Source organism: Rousettus aegyptiacus, unplaced genomic scaffold, assembly GCF_014176215.1.
Source record: "Rousettus aegyptiacus isolate mRouAeg1 unplaced genomic scaffold, mRouAeg1.p scaffold_m13_p_4, whole genome shotgun sequence".
NCBI lineage: Eukaryota > Metazoa > Chordata > Mammalia > Chiroptera > Pteropodidae > Rousettus > Rousettus aegyptiacus.
This window is the reverse complement of record NW_023416307.1, coordinates 56,517,328-56,536,873: the sequence shown is the minus strand read 5'-3', so window position 1 is coordinate 56,536,873 and position 19,546 is coordinate 56,517,328. Positions and strand designations below refer to the sequence as shown.

The following is a 19,546-nucleotide window of genomic DNA, read 5'->3' as shown; positions in this document are numbered from 1 at the left end:
AAACTTTGGAATCTACTATTAGTCTCAAGACTGAAATCCTATCTCAATCAGAGATAATTATTAAACTAAGCAAGAGGATTTCAATAGTCTTCTCAAATTGATCCCAAAGATGCCACCTGCAATGCTGCTGCCTTATTCAGCTTTAGCCACTTTCAATTAACTGAACAGCATAAAGCACTCCCAAGGGACCAGGAACAAACAAAATCCAAATTACAAACAAGCAGAGATATCTGAAGCAATTAAGCCCTTGGCAGCTTAACTCCAGGGTGCCCAGAAGTCTTGTTCAAGGCCAAGGACCCAATTGGAGTAGGTACTGTATTAAATCAGTTCAATTCCGTGAAGCAGCTAATATCTGATAAATTCAGGCTATGTAGACAGTTACATTACATAATTGATGAGAAAGAGGTGGGGGGACTTATGGCCAGAATAATCTTTTTTTAGTATTTTCTAGAGCCCAGTTCCACAAGGTAATGTCCAAGTCTTCACTTCATTTTGCAAACTTGACCTCATTTGCTTCCTAGCGTAACGCAACACTCTACTGTGAAACTGCATTATATAATTCCTGGAGACCCCCTCAGATAATCTAGGCCAAGCAGCTCTTTAATGCATTGTGCCACCAGCAGAACTGAGTGGTTTCCATTCGTGTGATTTGGCAAACTTGAAGAAGAGTCAGTGGAAAGGACAAAGTGAAAAGAACAGAAGTTAGAAAAACTAAACAGAAAAGGAAGCAAGGAAGTATATGTGTGTGAGTGGTTGAAGTAGTGAACTGAATGGAAAATAGTCCCCAGACTGAATCCCCACAGCTATGTGTATCTGGTGATGGAGGGAAGCGTTTCAAAGGCGTTTACCTTTTGACTCAGCACTAGGGTACAGAAGCCCCTGCCAAGCTTCTTAAGGAGGGAGGCAGATACTAATTCTCTGTTCCTCCTTCACTGCTTCCTCTCACTCTTTCCCCTCCGCCCCCAATGTTATCGTTAGTGGAGCAGCACAGAGAAGGAGTTCTGGGACTGAAGAGTCTTATCTGTAATAGCAGCTTATCTATGGCTAGCAGTAAACCTTGAAGTTAAAACTAAAGGAATTTTAGCCCTCCTGACATTTCTCTCTTTTTTTCAATGCAATTCCAATTCCTTAGGAGTCTCTTTCTCCCAGTTTATGCACTCCAATCAATCAAGCAAGCAATAAGCACATATTCAGACCCCGCTGTGCCCTAGGAGCCATGCAAGGTCTGGGGACACAGAGATAGACAAGATATTCTCCCTGATACCAAAGAACTTACATCATTGTTGAGGACATAAGGCATAAACATTAAAGGACCAAAAAAGGCTAGACACCAACTGGTATGTGTTGAATTACAGTGCATGAATTACAGTAGGCCAGGAGTTTAAAGGAGAAAGAGCTCATGAAGGGGCTTAGTAGTTAGCCCCGTGGTGAACACAGAAAATAGACATGCTTTAATAGATGGACTAGGGGAGGACAAGCAACCAGAAAATGCTCATGGCACAGGGAAAAGCACTTAAAAAAATAAGGGTGACTTTTGGCAAAAGTAAATCAACCTGGTGTGAGAAAAGCCCCAAGGTAATCATGGAAAGGAAAATTCAGCTCACACTCTGGAAGCCTTTAGATATCAATTTAAAGAATTCTGGCTTTATTCTGCTAGCTGTAGGAAAATAACTAAGCATTTAAGGAAGGACATGCCTGCTCAGTTGTTTGTTCATGAACGCATGAAGGTATGCATGTGAATGAATTTATTAATGTTTCATCTATTCCCTACCTTAGTACTGTGAAAGAATTGAGGCTTGTAAGAACAAAAGTCTATACCATCTGAAAAAAGCAGGTAGGTAAGAATGTCAAAGGTAATTTTGAGGGGTAATATAAAAAACTAAATCTTTGAGATAATAATTCATATTTTCAAGTAAATAACTTCCGACGTAATGAAGATATGAGAATAAGTGGATATATTTATGGTTAAGAATAGAAAACACCCGAGTAGTTCTTAGTATATGTAATAGTTAAATAATAAATGATAAATATATTCTATATAACAAATGATAAATATGTTGCATAATATATATTTGAATTGATATATTTATAACATAGTTAAGCAAATATTATATATATATGATTTATATATATATATATATATATATATATATATATATATACATGAAGATAATCACAACTATCACAAGTTCAATATCTCTGGGTTTATTATCCCCACTCACTCTGTAGGAATTCCAATTGTGGAATCATGAGCAAGTGTCTTACATGCTCTTTATGGACCAGTCCTCTAAGCTATAATATGTCACATATTATCAAACTCTTCATTATTTCAAGCACACTGGTGGTATTTGTGCTGAAGGCAGTGCCACAGCTACTAGTGATACATGCCAAAGATACCATGTTCTGTCTGCCTTCAGGCAGCCAGTCAAAGTGATTAGGGCATGCTGTCTGCACAGAGGACCCTGGCATGTGTCACTACAAAAGGCATTAGTGCTGATTACAATCACTGCAGATGGCCCTAGCTCATCTGTTTCTGGAACCTTGTGTCATCAATGAGCTACAGAGACCATAATGGAAAAGCTCTTGGTTTTCAATCTTCCATTTATTGCAGCCCAACCAAAAGACACTCACCACAAGCCGACCAAAAGACAGTCCAAGTGACAGATTTGTATATGCAGAATTGCTCCTTTAATAAGTGGTTTCTGTCCTTGAGCCACTGGGTATCTTCTCTCTCCCTTTAGAATTTAGGCTTGCTCTCCCACGTGACAGTGCCTTAGCAGCACCTCCCACTGGATTTTGTGGAAGCCCAGATACAGCTCAGACTCCAACTGAGACCTTGCTATAGAAGGAAAGCTGGACCAAAGTAGAAGTATGCACATTTCAAAATTCTGAAACTAGAAGAAGAGTACTTTACAAGTTTGTAGGACACAGACAGTCATGGAGAAAATTATCATAGATAATTGCTCAGGAATGTAAACTTCCTTTTCTCTTTCCTAATGTTAAAAACAAAACAAAAGGCCCAAAATGGAGTCTCTTATGCTAAGACCCATGTCACTAAACCAAGACTTAATTACAGTTTTCACTCTCCAGAAAGGGAATCTTAAACCAGTTAAGCAGGTACTGCTGATCGGCACCAGTTATATCATCTGCCTGATAGATCCTTGCCATCCACTAAAGGAAAGTAACTTTGCAATGATCGATTCACATTTGTGCCTAGCAAAACCTCCTTGTTCATGTTCACCTCTGCCTATAAAAGCCTTTCATTTTGTACAGCTCCTCCGAGCTCCTTTCTATCTGCTAAATTGGATACTGCCTGATTCAAATTGATTTTTGTTCAAGTAAACTCTTAAAAATTTTAATACACCCCCGTTTATCTTTTAACGGCTCTGGTGTCAGGAAAGTAAACTAAGAAGATCCTCCAGTGGCCCTCAGGAACAAGGAGCAAGCAGAGATAGGTAGCTGTTGAGTTTCTTGAGCTTGCTGTTGTCTCGCTTGCTGTTTGGGTAAGCCCTTCTTGGATCGCAGCTGTGTAGCTTTTGCATTATGAGCTTTCAGACTTTATTTGAGCATTTCTTTTTCTGAACTTGGTCCAGAAACCAGATGGGATCAGACTGTATACACACTGGATTGGGTCTCACTCAGAAATCGAACCGAGTTAGGAGTAGGAATAGGTCCAACTTAAGCTGGACTGGGTCCAGTGCAAAGCCCTAGGTGAATAAAGTTTTGTTTTGAGGCTAAAGAAGCAAGTTAACCTTCCCAAAGATAATCTTAAATTACAGTGGCCACAGAGAACTTGTAACCTAAATAAACTTATGTATTTATGAAGTGCCCTTAAAAAAAAAGGTCTCAGCCAAGTACTCACCATAAAAGGCTGAGGAAAAATAATTGTTCCTCCTCTACAGTTTCTTCTTGTGGCCAAGATGAGACTCTCTGGGACATTCCACTTAGTCCAGAGCCTGTACACAGGATCCCAGGAAAACTGGCAGAAGAATGAGAGTTCCTGCAAAGAATGAGAGGTCTTACCAAAGTCAGCTCTCCCAGATCTCTATCTTTGGTGCCTGGTTAAGAAGGTAAAATTTCATGTTTTCCTTTCCAAATTCAGATCGTCAGGAAAAAAAACATTTGTAAAATTTCATCTTTGAATTGTGACTTGTGAATTTGCTTTCAGGTATCCACTGGTTATTGATCCTTTTCTCCCAGAGCAGCTATTGCCTTCTTGTTTGCTTGTTTTGTGTCCTGAGAAGTTGGTTTGGCATTGTCAGGTAGGAGGCCTCCAAAATATGGCTGGACGGAAATGTGCATTGCACTCCATTTACAACTAGATCTGGCTGGACAGAAATGTGGTCCGCATTCTATCTGTAGCTAGGAATCTTTTGATTTACATCTAAGTTGAAAATATTCTCCCTGATTTAAAGAAGCAAACTGGAGATAATGTAGTTGGACAGGTGAGTCCATCCCATTCAGGTTTCAAACCAGTTCTTTAAGGAATTAAAAACAACTGCACATGTCTTAGAAATCCAGTCTTTACAAGAACAGAAATGTGGCTTTAGAAACAATTCAAAACCTACTCATCCTTTTTACACATGCCAAAACCTCCCTATACATCTCAAAAGGCTTGCAGATATTGTAAAAGATCTGGACTTATGGACTTGTGTTCTTTCTCAGTGCCTTTTGAGCCGAAAGGATTCTGCCTGGTCTTTCTAGAAACCAAGGTAGTTCTTTGCAGGATGGAAAAAAAGAAAAAGCTATTTTGAAAACTATACCTACAAAAAAAACCTTGAAAGTCTCTTCCAAAAATAGTAAAAAGCTTTAGCCATCTGAGCAGGTAATCTTAACTTATTCCATCTGCCAGAATAAATTTTAATATCAAAAGCACACTGGTGCAAAATTAGAATTTGGTTTTGTTTTTGTTAAAGGACAAAGTGTCCTTAGATTATCGGTCAACACTTGATAAGAAATTGTAAAGTTTGGGGAGTTTTGTTTGTTTGTTTTTACCTTTTGGGTAATTGACCTAGAAAACAAAGATTTTGTGTCTTATCAAAATAATTTACTGTGCACACTACCTTGTCTTTTTTGGATTTTTCATTACTTAAGAAAATTCAGTCTTCTCAATATTAAAAGAGTTAAGTTTGTTCAGAACTATGTAATCTATATTTGCCTTTAAAATTTCCTCTTGTCACTTTTGTTAAATAGATAATTAAGTATTATTTCATAATGATCTGTGATCCTATTTGGTCGAATGTTCAAACCTTTTGACATTTTATATCTTCCCAAATAAAATTCTAAATGGAATCTTCTTAACTTGAAAGTAACTTTGAGATTTCCCCAAAGGACCATGGAAACTCTCAAGTATTTGTCTCTCACCTCATAAAAGAGAGTTATTAAACTTACTAGGCTAATTTGGTACATTAAGTTCCATAGGAAGTGTTGTCAAGTGATGATAAACCTTTTTAGGCTGTATTGGTATCAATGAATATTATTAATATAAGTGTTCTAGAAATTGTATGAAATACCTAAAATTCCCCTATGCCCTGGTTTAATGTTATTATTCATAATTCCAGCTGCTACCTTAAAATGTTGAATGTCACAGAAATAATCAAATTCCCTTGTCAATTCTATTATAATGAATTCACAACAGATCTTAAATCATGGGCATTTTTAAGTATTTTGTCATCCACAGATAGCTGTTTTACTTTGATGCTCTTGTAAAAATGAGGTTCATGAAAAGGACCTTACCAATGTCTCTTAAGCAAGGACATTGCTGCCAAATTACAAGGCATCAAAACTTGGGTTCATATTTCACAACTAAAGAAGGTTCCAAGTGACATCTGGTCCTATGTAGATGATAGAGATTTCAAAATCAAATTGACTAGGAAAAGTGTTGCCAACATTGAGGTACATTGCTTTTACCAAGATGTTGCATCAAGAACATTTCTTTCTTCCTTCCCGCTTTAACCATATTATTCTTAATTCTTACATATGAAGGTCTTGATGACTTTTTTGTTCATCTTTTGTCTTGCTATACCTGAAAAGATAATGTCATTTTCCCCATATGTCAAATTTTCGTCATTGCAAGGGGGTAATAATACAAATTCCAAAAGACTATTGGATTTGCCACAAGCTGGTGATACTGCAATTCTGCCCAACGCAAACTTCTCCCTGATTTCCAGTGCCTTAGTTTCTCTAGAGCAAACTCAAACCTTTCTCTATAGTCTGAAATTCCCCGACACTGGGGGTCCACTCCCCTGCCTCTGGTTAACAACTCTAAATCCACAGAAATTTTCATGTAGGTACTATACAAGGCAATGCTAATCACACTGAAACTACCTATGTCATCTAAAGACCTTAAAGTTTTACTGGCTTTCATAGCTGTCTCCTTTTCAGTCTTGAGCCATAGGTTCAGATGAGAATTAATTACCATGAGGCATTCATGATTCAAAATTAGCTTCTTTTAGCAGATCCCTACTGCATACTGCAGAACCTGCTGCTGAAGAAATAGCTACCCAACAAAAATCCTTGGAGTTTCTGCCCAAAGTTGTTCTTGATAATAGGATAGTTCTTGGTTATCTTCTGGATGAGCAAGGAGGTGTTTGTGCTGTGGCCAACACCACTTGCTTGGATTGACATTTCTGGGGAAGTTGAGACTCAGCCCCTCTGCTCTATAAAATCATTAAGCATGCCCGTTGGCCTTAATAAGTGATTCCTTCGATAGGGTCTTTCTTTGACTTATTTGATTCTGATTGGTTTGGATCTTGGGGACCATGGCTCTGAAGTACACTTCAGACACTGGGAATTATCCTGCTTATAATAATCATGGTAATCTCTCTAGTGTGCTATATTCTCTCAAAAGCTTTAAATGCATGTTTACAACCACTAACCACCAAGCATATCATCTCCCTAGGACTAGAACATCAGTAAAGTAATGAAGAGAATGACTGACTTAAAGAATGTGAACCCTACATCATGGCCTGTTGAATACTACACAGAGTTTCAGCAAAAAAAAAAAAAAAAGAAAGAAAGAAAGAAAGAAAAGCTGGGAAAACGCCAAAGCAGCATCTGGGAGTAGCACTAACGCCTTAAATTTTGATCACATTTTTCAGCTAGGCTAAGAGTCTGATCAAAAAAGGGAAGTCATGAAAAACATGACAACGAGACAATAATGGAGTTGCTTATGCTAAGTGCCTCGTCACCAAACCAAGACTTAATTACAGTTTCTGTTCTCCCAGAAATGGAATCTTAAACCAGTCAATCAGGAATCACCCTATCAGCATCTATTAGGTTATATGCCTAGCAGGTTCTGCCATCCCTTAAAGAAAAGCAACTTTGCGATAATCAATGTGCTTTTCACCTAGTATAACCTCTTTGTCCCTGCTTCCTGCTGCCTATATCTTTCATTTTGTACAGTTCCTCAAAGCTCTTTTCTATCTCCTAGATTGGATGCTGGACGATTCAAATCGATTTTTGCTCAAATGAACTCTTAAAATTTTTAATATGCCTCAGTTTATCTTTTAACGCTAATGCCTGTAAGAAAGAAAAATCCTGTTGAATCCAGAGCCCCTAGTCATGGTGCCTGGATCCCAGGTCAGTGTGAATGATGACAGTTTAACAAGCCAAATGTTAGCTAAAAAGAAGCGTATTCAGACTTCTAGTGTCTGGTTCTGCTACTCTTTCCTAACCACAAATAAAAAGCTTAATAGACTGAGTAATCGACACATTTTTTTGGATCTTTAATATAGAGGAGGACAAAGCTCAAATAGCTGTCCCCACAACTGGAGAGACAGACAGATGAATACAGGGAAGCACAGCTTAACCAGAGGTAAGGCTCACTAGCTGAAACCACCACAGGTAAAACTCAGCTATAATTGACAAATTGCTGAATGCTCAGCATAGACAACTCAGAGTTAAACTCCAAGGGACTCAGTCATGGAGGACCCCACAACATTATAAGTTTTATCTTCAGGAACCGGACCAAGTTCCTACAATAAATATCCCCTCCTATTTCCAGAGGGGGAGGGGAAAGGGACCATTTTGAAACACTTCAGAGGACTCTGTTCTTAAAAAGGCCTGCCCTCAGGAGGAACTAGTTAAACAGAGTTTACCCTGCTGGGCAAGGGAAATACCCAACTCCAGCCCATGCTAGCCATATGTCCTACCTAACTGGGCAGAAAAGAAGAGAAACACTTGTGACATTCACAGGCCAAAGGCACAGGCTCACTAAAGGCTGAAAGCTAACCATAGGACTTTAGAACACGTCTCCCCACACCTCACCATCACATTACTAAAGCCTTATTTACAGCAGTTCCTTTTAACCAGTATATCATGTACAACTATCAATAAAAAATTATAAGACATACCAAAAAGACAAAACATATCATTTCAAGAGATGAAGCAAGATCAGAATATACAAAGAACTCAAAAAACTCAACAATAAGAAAACAAATGATCCAATTAAAAAACAGGCCAAAGATTTTAACAGAAACCTCACATAAGATATACAGATGGTAAATAAGTATATGAAAAGATGCTCCTCATCATATATCAGCAGGGAAAACAACGAGATACCATTACACATCCATTAGAATGGCTAAAATCTGGAACACTGACAATGCTAAATGCTGACAAGGATGTGGAGCAACAGGAACTCTCACACGTTGCTGATGGTACAGCCACTTTGGAAGGCAGATTGGAAATTTCTTACAAAACTAAACATATTCTTACCATAGATCCAGCAATCACTCTCCTTGGTATTTACCCAAGGAGTTAAATATTTATGTCCATATAAAACCTGAACAAAGATGTTTATAGCTACTTTATTCATAATTGCCAAAATGTGGAAGCAACCAAGATGTCTTTGAGTAAGTAAATGGACAAACTGTAGTACATCTAGACACTGAAATATTATTTAGCACTAAAAAGAAATGAGCTATCAAGTTATAATAAGAGATGGAGGAAACTTAAATGCAAATGAGTCAATCCGAAAAGGCTATATATGTTTCTAACCATAGAACATTATGAAAATAGTAAAACTATGGAGACAGTAGAAAGATCATTGGCTTCCAGGGGTGTTGAGAGGAACACAGATGAATAGGCAAAATACAGAAGATTGGGAGGCAGTGAAAATACTCTGCATAACATTATAATGACAGATACATGTCACCATACATTTGTCCAAACTCATAGGATGTACAACACCAAGAGTGAACCATAAGGTAAACTATGGGCTTTGGGTGATTATGATGGTGTCAGTATAGGTTCATCCTGATTCTCGGATCAGGATCTTTTTATTAAAAACAAAAATGTCCACTCTGGTGAGTGATGTTGATAATGAGGGAGGCTGTGCAAGTGTGAGGGCCGGAGGTATAATGGGAAGTCTCTGTAACTTCCTTTCTCTTTTGTTGTAAATCTAACATAGCTGTTTAAATTAAAAAGTCTTTAAAAAGAACTATACTAAGAAAATGATATCAGTATCTAGAATCTGTGTTACAGAATTGGAGAAAGCCCACAAACCCCTAGTAAAAGTGCACATTTATACCTCCTCCAAACTTACTCTCCAAGATGTAAATGAGGGACCAATAGAATTACCCCATAGTTGAAATTTCCCCAAAATAGCTAAGTATATTCTAGTTATTTCCATAGGTATAAAGCATGAATACAACAGCAATCTCGAGGTACCATGTTGATTACCAGATCAAAGTACTTCACCTATTTTAATAGTTTCAAACTGAGTGTTAAACTTCACTGTTGATTAACATCTACAATAACTTATATCTCAAAAGAAACCAAGCCCATACAAACATTATATTCTATATATACATATTCAAATATTATATTTTAAGATTTTCTGTTGCTCAAAAGCAATCTTAGATCGTGATTTTAGGAAGCCATTGTTTAATGAATAACCCTGGTTGGTGGGAAGAGGGGATGGATATGTGGCTCAAGGATGACTGTCTATGGAAATCAAAACTTAAAAAGCAAAGATGCTTATAGAATAAAAATGTCTTGACTCCAGCTCCATATCATTAGCCTTTTCACTATTCTAAGTTTGGGCAAAATAGGCAAAAGGAAAATGATATAAAGTTCACAATAAAATAAAGATGGTCACTCTGCACACATAGAAAGATAAATAGAAAAATGAGGCTAGTTAATTAATGGGTAATAGATATCCTTGACCCCGTGTTAAGACACAAGGCAAAGTTCCACATTGCATTTTCTCTAAGTTGTTTCTAATTCCATTAGGGATTGCTCACAGATGAACCAATTATACCAGGTAGTTTCTTCTTTCCTCTTTCATTTAGACGGCTATCCCTCTAAGACTTGGCCCATAAAAAAAATAATCTTGCAAATCTAAATATCCTAGACATGAAATTTTGTTAGTACCAAACACAGTTCTAGAACTTAGATTTTATTAAATTATTATATCAGAAAATAGGGGCAGAAACTATAAAGTTCGGGAGATGATCAAGTTGAAACTTGACATGTAAAGAAACTACATGCTCCTTAGTTATAGGAATATAAAAATAAAGATATAAAAGGTAAGTCTTTCTTAGCAGCTCACTCAAAATCAAATGAAATAAATTTTCAGAAATAACTCCAAAACATTCCTGATATTGACTATGATCATGTGGTTAGCACACTTTTACCTCTTTCCAAATTGTTTTGCTTTGTGGCCAGAACAACAAAGAACTCAAATCCTTGTACGTGAGACAATTCATGTCCTGGTTCTCAGATTAGGATCTTTTAATTAAGAACCAACATCTTACCACATTTCAGAAGATTTGTAATCCCTGGGTTAGGAAAAGGAAAAACGCAGATATTTTTTCAACATTTATCTGGAATTGACAAAAATATTTTTTGCCCATGCCATGAGCCCTTTCTGGTTGCTTGTCATCCCACACGCTGTCTATTAAAGCACATTTATTTTCTATGTTCACCACAAGGCTAACCTCTAGCTCCTTCACAAGCTCCTTCTCCTTTAAATTCCGTGCCTACTGTAATGCATGCACTATAATTCAACATATACCAGTTGGCGTCTAGCCTTTTTTGGTCCTTTAATGTTTATGCCTTATGTCCTCACACTGATGTAAGTTCTTTGGTATCAGGAAGAGTATCTTGTCTATCTCTGTGCCCCCAGACTTTGCATGACTCCTGGGGCACAGAAGGGTCTGAATATGTGCCTATTGCTTGCTTGATTGATTTGGAGTGCATAAACTGAGAAAGAATTCCCAAGATATTGAAATAGCACTGAAAAAAAAAAAGAGAAATGTCAGGAGGGCTAAAATTCCTTTAGTTTTTACTTCAAAATTTACTGCTAGCCATAGATAAGCTGCTATTACAGATCTCTGCCAATGTCAGTCATCCTTTTTCTTTAATTTCTTGTTTTTCTGCCTAGTTTCTCTAAAGCAGCTTCTTCTAAGATTTTTACTATTCTACAATTTCTTTCTATGAATCCTTAAATATTTCTGAAGGTCTTTCTATATGGTTCTCAAAAAAACCAAGTGAGTATCTCACCCTGGATGACTATATCATATCCACGACTTTAATTACAAAGAGAAGACGTATATTTCCTCAATTTGCAATTTTTCAGAATACAAAATAACTTTTGCAAAATTATCATTTCTTAATTTATGTTACTCATGTTATCATATTACCCAACAAGGGCACCATTTTGAAAATCTAATTTAATCTGAGAATGATGCTTCTCTCAAAAGTTTGAAGAGTTTAAATCTTCCCTCTCCCTATTAAAGACAGATGAAATAGGCACCGAGCCACCACAAATAGGCACTGGGCCAGCAGACAAAAGTAACCAGAGAGAAGCAGCTTGAGGGACCAGCAAGCAGGGACAGAAGCTATTCCTGGGTAATGACTGACTGCAGCAGGCATTTTGCAGAGCATAGTCACAGAGAGCAAAGTACCATTAGAAATCAATTAGCAAGAACATTGCTATTTCATATGCAAACTCAGGCAGTAACAGAGATTCGGGCACAATTTTTATTAAAGGCCCTTGATACAAAGAATTGGCCATCTTTATATAGAATATTAATGGGGCAGAAGAAGCAGTTTAGCCAAGCATGAGGGCAAGAGAGATCAGAAGGTCCCAAACAGGAAGGATTCCCTTGGCAACAGTAACACCTAACTAATTTTATCAAGTCCTAATGAGGAGGAATTGGGAATTACTGCCAGAATTTCACTTCATATTGTTTTTTAGTTGGGGCTGTTATTGGTCAGTTATTTCAAAAAGTCATTTAAAGCAGTAGGCATGAAAATAATGATGTATCTTACACACTTTATTTTCATTTGAAACATAAATGCACATATAAATATTTTTACACAGGGCCAGAGCTGATTACATTCTGGGTCACAGTTCTTTCTTTCATGAACCACAGCCACAGGCATTGTCTATTTTCTCTGATTTCAGTGCCTTTAAAATGAAACAAGAACTTAATTAAGCGTACTTGTAAAGCAACCTGAATGCAAAATCCTTCCAGAGTTGTACATTCTGTCTTTTGTCTCACCTACCCTACATCTAAACATTTTTAGTAACTCTTCTTTTTCAAGTATTACCTAAGCATTTAACTTAGCTCTTATAGAATTAATAACGGTCTCTTTCTTTTCACACTTACACATCATTAGTTTATGTATTGTTTAATTAAATTACTAAAATATAATAAAAATAAAACAATTAACAAGTTCAAGAATAAACACAACTAACCCTTGATTGGCACACAAATTAACTGGGGGGAGCATGCTAGACAGGACACACTAGCTACAAACATCAAGCTTGTCATAGGCACTCTTCACCAAAGAAATATAGAATTTCAGTTAATTTGGAGGTGACCGAGTGGGAGCTGATATCTATTATGTTTGACATAAAATTTTCATTGTCTAACTTCACAGTTAAAAGCTTAAATCTCTCCTCAGTTTTTGATGACAGTTCAGCCCTATTCATGTAACCCATGTTTTCCTGGGATGCACTCCTACGGAAGGGTCATAAAACAACAAAAAGATGGGGTTCCTCTGGCTCAGCCTCACCAATTGAATTGCTGGATGGTAAGCCCCATTGTATTCTTCTTGACTCTGGAAATTCTTAGAAGGTTACTAGGGTGACTTACTCATAAATACAGCTTCCTGGATCCTACACAGAATCTTCCTCTACTGCTCCCAGTGGAGGTGGCTTGGAGGAGGCAGTGTTGCCTTCCTTGGTCACTCTGTCCTTCACTCAGCATGCGCCATCTTCTTCCCCTGGCACTAATCACCATGATGTGAGACTTTCTACTCCTTGCATTGTAGCTTTGATTTCAGATCCTTCCACAGTCAATTTGAGGGAGGAGGAAAAAAGTAAAGCAGCCTTCAATCCTGAGTCTTATTTATCATGAAGCTAAAGAAGCTTGAGTTTTGGGTCCCTCACTTGCATCATCTCTTTCAAGGGCATGTGCTTATTTTGTATTCTTTTCTTTAAAAACTGCCCTACAAATATTTAAGTGTTGTTACTCTGCTTCAACCAATTTCTTTCATTCTAATTTATTTATAAGCCATAAGCAATCCTTGATATCTTAGTATTTCACAGAGATTAGAGTAAAATAGTTTTTAATTTTAACATCATCTGACACAAGTCTCAGCAGAGGATGGTGGGACTGAGGACAATCTGAGCAACCCTTCACTGCTCCTCAAAATATTAATTTCTGTCCCCATTTGGGAAGGATCACTGAGTTTGCTGGCCTTGACTCTATCCCCACACCTCAGGGTGAGTCTCTTCCCTTGAAACTGCTTAATCTCTCAATCATATTGAATTTTTTGGTGGACCTTCTTTCCTTACATCATCCTTGAACATTAGCAAGCATGACATATTTTCACACATTGAACTCAGACTGTGGTAACTCACTCTTCTCAGTTAACCCCTTTGTACCCTTTATAAAGTCTTGAGTGAAAGAACTCCTCAAAGCATTGTTAGATACAAATGTAGGACCCTGGCTGGCAATTGTAGCAAGTGTTGGTGCTTGAATAGGTATCTGAGAAAACCAGAGTTGGACAGTAGTTAAAGCAGTAAAAGGAGATTTATTCAGAAAGTACAGCAATAAGGGGAAAGAGACCTCAGTGTAGACCTGGGCTCGATTCCAAATACAACAAAAACATGTAGGGATTTATAGCCGAGAAGCAGGTTGGGGGCAGGAAAGGAAGATCAGTAGATGGGAAATTACTAAGAGGAAACATTGCAGGCAGGGGGAATTTTTGCCAAACTGATCTAACAGGATTCTTGCTGAAGGCAGGTCAGGGTGACCAGGTATCACCTGGAGAATGAGGATGTGGGGTGGGGATGAGGAAATTTGCTCCAATATTGAGGGTGAGGAATTCTCCTTAAACTGACTTAGCAGGATCCTTTCTACAACTAGACTCTTAAGGACAATACCCAAAGATAGAGCGTAGTTAAAAAGGGACTCAGAGGACCTGGTCAGGGAGAGAATCTTTGTCCCAGAATTATTGTCTCATCCTGAAGCTTCACTTTTTTAGCAGCAATCAAATTGGGGAAGTTAAAGTAACACCTACAATCCTTCATGAAATTCTCCAGTTAATGCAAGTCTGTACAATCTGTAAGAGGAAGAAAGGAAATCGTGTATGATTCAGATTGAGCAACTTGAAGACAAGACTTCTAAAAGCAGAAGGCTGGTCAAGAACAAAGGCACATTTTAGGAAAAACGAGGAGGCCATGGCCTGGAGAGCAGCAACACACTGTTGGTAAGGAAAAAGACATCTCCAAAGAAGTAGCTTCTAGACTAGGCTAACTTTATTTGAATTTAAATTTCATGGACCCTATAGTTGCTCTCGAATCAGTTAAATAAATGCATATGTAAGAAATGAAAAACTATCAGGAAATATTGGGCCTTGATAGGATGATCAATAACTCTCAGATCTGGAGGCAATGTTTTCAGCCACGTGGAAACAACAGTTATATTTGAATTGCTTAGGACCTTTGCCAGTGGCCAAAGATAAACTTATAATGCTAAGTAGCATACCACCGAGATTGGAAACCTCAGCTGTGAAGCATCATGAAAATATCTGCAAGGAAGCAGTGGCAGGTTTCAGGGGAGGCAATCGGCTTGGTGCCACACAATGGAAAGAAGAGCAGCTGGGTCACTGACGACCCTGTAAGGAAGTGGTTCTTCACTGAGGCAAGTCTGCCTCCAAAGGACCATTTGGCAACGTCTGAAGACATTTTTGGTGGTCACAATTAGAGGAAAGTTGCTAATTACATGTAATGAGTACTGTCCAGAGATACTGCTAAACATCCTACAATGCAGCCCACCCAACAAAGAAGTATTTGGTCCAAAATGTCAACAGTACTGAAGTTGAGATATCTTGTCACAATGCTACTCAAGTACTCTGTGTGCCTAATTTCAGGCCATGACAACAACCGATGGTGTGCTCTAATCAAAGCCATCGTTTGAGAGAGAAAAGATTGACAATTTCAAATATATTAGGACTTCAAAAGAAGGAAGCAAGTGGATGATAAAGAGTATTTTATATTTCTAAATTTTCATTGGTTAGCATAATATATTTTTTTTGTTGTTCTAAAACATTCACTCTTTCTGGTTTTTTTTGTTTTCCCCACTTCCTTCCCTCAACCCCTCCCTCTCCTGTCCCACCACTAACCTTTAAGACCACATAAGATCTACCTGAGATATTATTCAGAATGCTTTGCGGTCCGGAAACCTCAATGGATATCTGAGGATATTCTGAGGTAGTTGTGGCCATTCTAATCATAGATAGGAGATAGTCTGTCTGATGTGGGAATTACTGATCAAATTTTAAGGACTTATAAATCACCTCAGAAATAGTTTGAGATATTTAAGTAAAAAATATAAAAAGATGGCAGAGTTATAGGATGTGCCCTTAAATTCGCATTTCTCTCTTCTCTAACCTGTTCTTTATTTTTCTCCTTGTAATCATAAAATATATCTTGTCTACAAATGATAAGTATATATGACCCGTGCTTGCAAGCCATGTTATTCTGCAGATTAAACCAAAGCAAATAATAAGGGCTTGACAAGTACAAATATTCTATTTCCAGGTTGCTATTGTGAATGTCAAATGCTCTCAAAATCTCTCCCAATGATTGCAGGGCATGTCCTAGAGTATCACATGTGCTCGCATTCACTCCTGACAACCTCGCGGTGCTACACTGAGCCATGAGCATGCTCAGCTCTGCTGTGGCAAAGCTGCCATGCTACAGGAGACCGTTTCTGCCCCTGCTGCCAAGTGATAGCAGTGACCGAGGTGTCTGTGTCACAATGCCAAGCGGGATCTCCTGCTAGAATGTCTATCCTCCATCACTGTGTTATTTTCCATTACGCCATACTAGTTTTTTTTCTGAAAGGGACTATAATCATTTAATACCTGTGCCCCTTTCCACACTGACTGATTCAAAGTCTCTGAGATATGGTCAAGACTTTGCATCTTCTTATGCTTCCCAGATTATCCTTATACACATTAAAGTTTGTGAACACATGCTTCCAACACCTCACAGAATTTTAATAAAGTCACTTCACTATCTTCATTTGTAGGCCTCTCTCCTTTGGACATAGATATAATGATGATGATGACGACGATGATGACGACAATAACAGTAAGAACAAAAAAATAAGACACAGAGATTAAGCACATCACCTCAAGTTGCATAGCTAGTAACTGGCAAGACAATGATTAGAATCACTTCCAGGCCAAAGGGCTGGGCAAGAGGGTCAACCTGAGTAAAAACATACTAAGCTCCAATCACATCTACTCCTTTCTAATGGCAGGGCATTGTAACAGGACCAGACTCTTCTGTCTCTGTTACCTCATCCCTGGTACAGGAGTCTCCACTCCTAACTCCCAAGAACTCTCCCATAACTCAATATGCGTACCCCATCTTTTCTGTATCCTAGAGGTGCTCATGGCTTAGATTTAAGCTGAGATACTCCTATCCTGCTATATTATCAACCTGCACACCTGCCCATATCCATTCTCCTTACACAACACCTCCAACACACAGTTATATGAACCCAGAACAGGTCAAATGATCTCATTCATTCAGTCTGCAGTGCAAAATATACTTCTTTTGCAGCAGATCTTTTCTTTCTCCTAAGCAAGTGGATACAGTGAAATAATTAAAAGGATGGTCACTGCAGGCAGGTTGTCTGAGCTCAGATCCCATTTCTCCCGCTATCTAGCTATGGGACTTTAGGACTTAAAACATCTTCTTATCAGTTTCCTCAGCTTTAAAGTTGGAAGAATAATAGTACCTACCTAAAGAGTTCTGGTGAGAATTAAGTGTTTTTGTTTTTATATAAAGGCGCACATGGAACTGTGTCTAGCTCATCGAAGGTATCACATAAGTGTCAGCTATTATAATTAACTTTTTAAGTTGTAAATTTCACCAGGAAAAAAATGGCTTTTATATTTTTTCCTGTTAATTCATAGAAATACAATTCACAAATATATGTGAATAATCATACAACTGAAATAAAAGCTTTGCAAACAGTTACCATTTTAATATGCAATTCTCTCAAATATGGCTGTATCTGTTCCATTTCATTTTTTTAAGGTCAAAATTTATCAAATTAATTTCACAATCCATTATTAGGCCCCAACATACAGTTTCTAAAATACTATATATGTAAATTTCATGAAGGAAGTCACTATATCTGTTTTGTTTAACCTTGTATCCCTAACTTTCTGGAATAGGATATGGCACATAATAGGTGCTCATTTATGTGTTGGATAAATGAGTTCTCATTTTACTAGTATTTAACATAGAAACAAGGAGAATCTTTTTGTCCTTCTCTGATGTTGATGTGTGAAAGACAGAATCCTTTCTACTTTCTACAGAATTCTTTGATGAAATTCGCAGGAAAAGTTGTAGAAAACCATTAAAACAAAGCTTGTTTAGAGGATTATCCCAGTTGAAGTGGGCCTCAGTATTAGCATGGTAGCCAGAATTCTTGTCTGCATCATTAATTTTCTTAGAAAGATGGGAAATTCTGGTCATAACTTTTATTTTTATCCTTGATTTAAACTTTTCTATTTAAATCATCACATTTGGAATTGTAGACAGTCCTTGTTATCTATAATCGCATATTTCCCTTAAGATGACTAGGGTGATAATTCCCATTTGTAACGGTTTTTAACATATTTTAAAATATACTAATCGGTCAATGTAGTTCAGTTCAATTTTTGAGTTTCACTGACAGCTATATCTAGCAGGTAAACTTGAAGAGATGGGACTAATAAAAGAAATGATAGTTTTTACTTTGTTACTATTTAATGAGTCTCCAGGCTCTTGCCTGCCTCATCCTCCCACAAATACACACACCCACCCACACTACTCTGTAGTGATGTCTGTGTTTAAAAAGTAATGACACCAGAAAAGCACTATTATATAATAGAAAAGAAAACAAGAATAAATAAATAGACTAAAACTAAACCACAGTATTGCAATCAGGCAGATCAAGGTTCAAATCCTCCCCACATTTTCTAGTTACATTTCTTATCTGTGGTTTTCTCATCTGCAAGAGGAAGCTGATACTGCCAACATCATAGGGTAGTTTTAAGGGTACAGTGGGTTAATACATGTAAGGGAACTGCTTTGGGGCCTTGGAAAATACAAGCATTCACCGTAAAAGTTAGTTTCTTCTCCCCTATCCAGGTGGGGTGCCTGGCCTATGGGTCTTGATCCAGTCTACAGACCAGTTCACTCTTAAGTCACTTGTTGATGAAGCCGAACTTTATTTCTAAAAATAATGATGCAGTTTTTGACATTCAGTTCAATTCAATAAACATATATATATATATAAAGTGCCTTCTGTGTCCACATTTCTGTAGCTAGTTGTTATAGAAAATGGAGAAAAGAAATAAATGAAATTGCTTCCTCCTTTGAAGAAACTTCAAATTTATTTAGGGAGGGTGGGTGGGAGGAAGGATATAATTAATTAACTAACACAATAATACAAGTAGTATAGCTACAAGTGAGAAGCAGTTAAATCTAATTGGTTGAGGGGCAATCCACAAAGATTAGCAAGGAGATGGCATTTGAATTAGTGCGTATTTTTTAGGTTGAGTTGGTAACAAGAGACTTCCAGTCTGAAGCAATAATATGAGCTAATAATGTGGTAAGTCAGCTAAGTCATGATATTCTACACAAGAAAGAATGACAGCCTGCACGGGACAATGGCAACGAGAATGAGAATGGAACAGAAGGTTGGGGGAACAATTTCAGAGTTTAAACAAATAATTGCAAAATAGCTCATACTACAGAGAATAGCAACATACTTTGCAGTGATATCTGTGGGATCTTCAGGCTGTTACATAAACCTATTTGTTTACGAAAGCCTTTCTTTCGAAATAATTCTTTCCATTTTCTACCTAGTTGGTTTGATTGTCTAAATATGTTTCAATGACTAGATGGTCCCAAAATTTTAAGAAGAAAAGTAATTATTGCTTCCTGTTTCATTTTTTTTGTTTTTTGAAAAGTTTTCTTAATGCATTTCAAAGCACATTGACCTTTTTATATCCCAAT

The 19,546-nt window shown here is 37.5% G+C and overlaps 1 long non-coding RNA gene across 1 annotated transcript in view; it reads right to left on the bottom strand.

Moving 5' to 3' along the window:
• Positions 1–2,637: 2,637 nt before the first annotated feature.
• LOC107508358 overlaps positions 2,638–19,546 on the bottom strand; it is an 83,442-nt gene continuing 66,533 nt past the window's right edge. Inside the window, exons 2-3 of the long non-coding RNA XR_001596298.2 lie at positions 3,863–4,000; positions 2,638–2,894 (exon numbers count right to left, since the gene is read on the bottom strand). This is a non-coding gene — a long non-coding RNA (uncharacterized LOC107508358). The remainder of the gene's footprint in view (positions 2,895–3,862; positions 4,001–19,546) is intronic.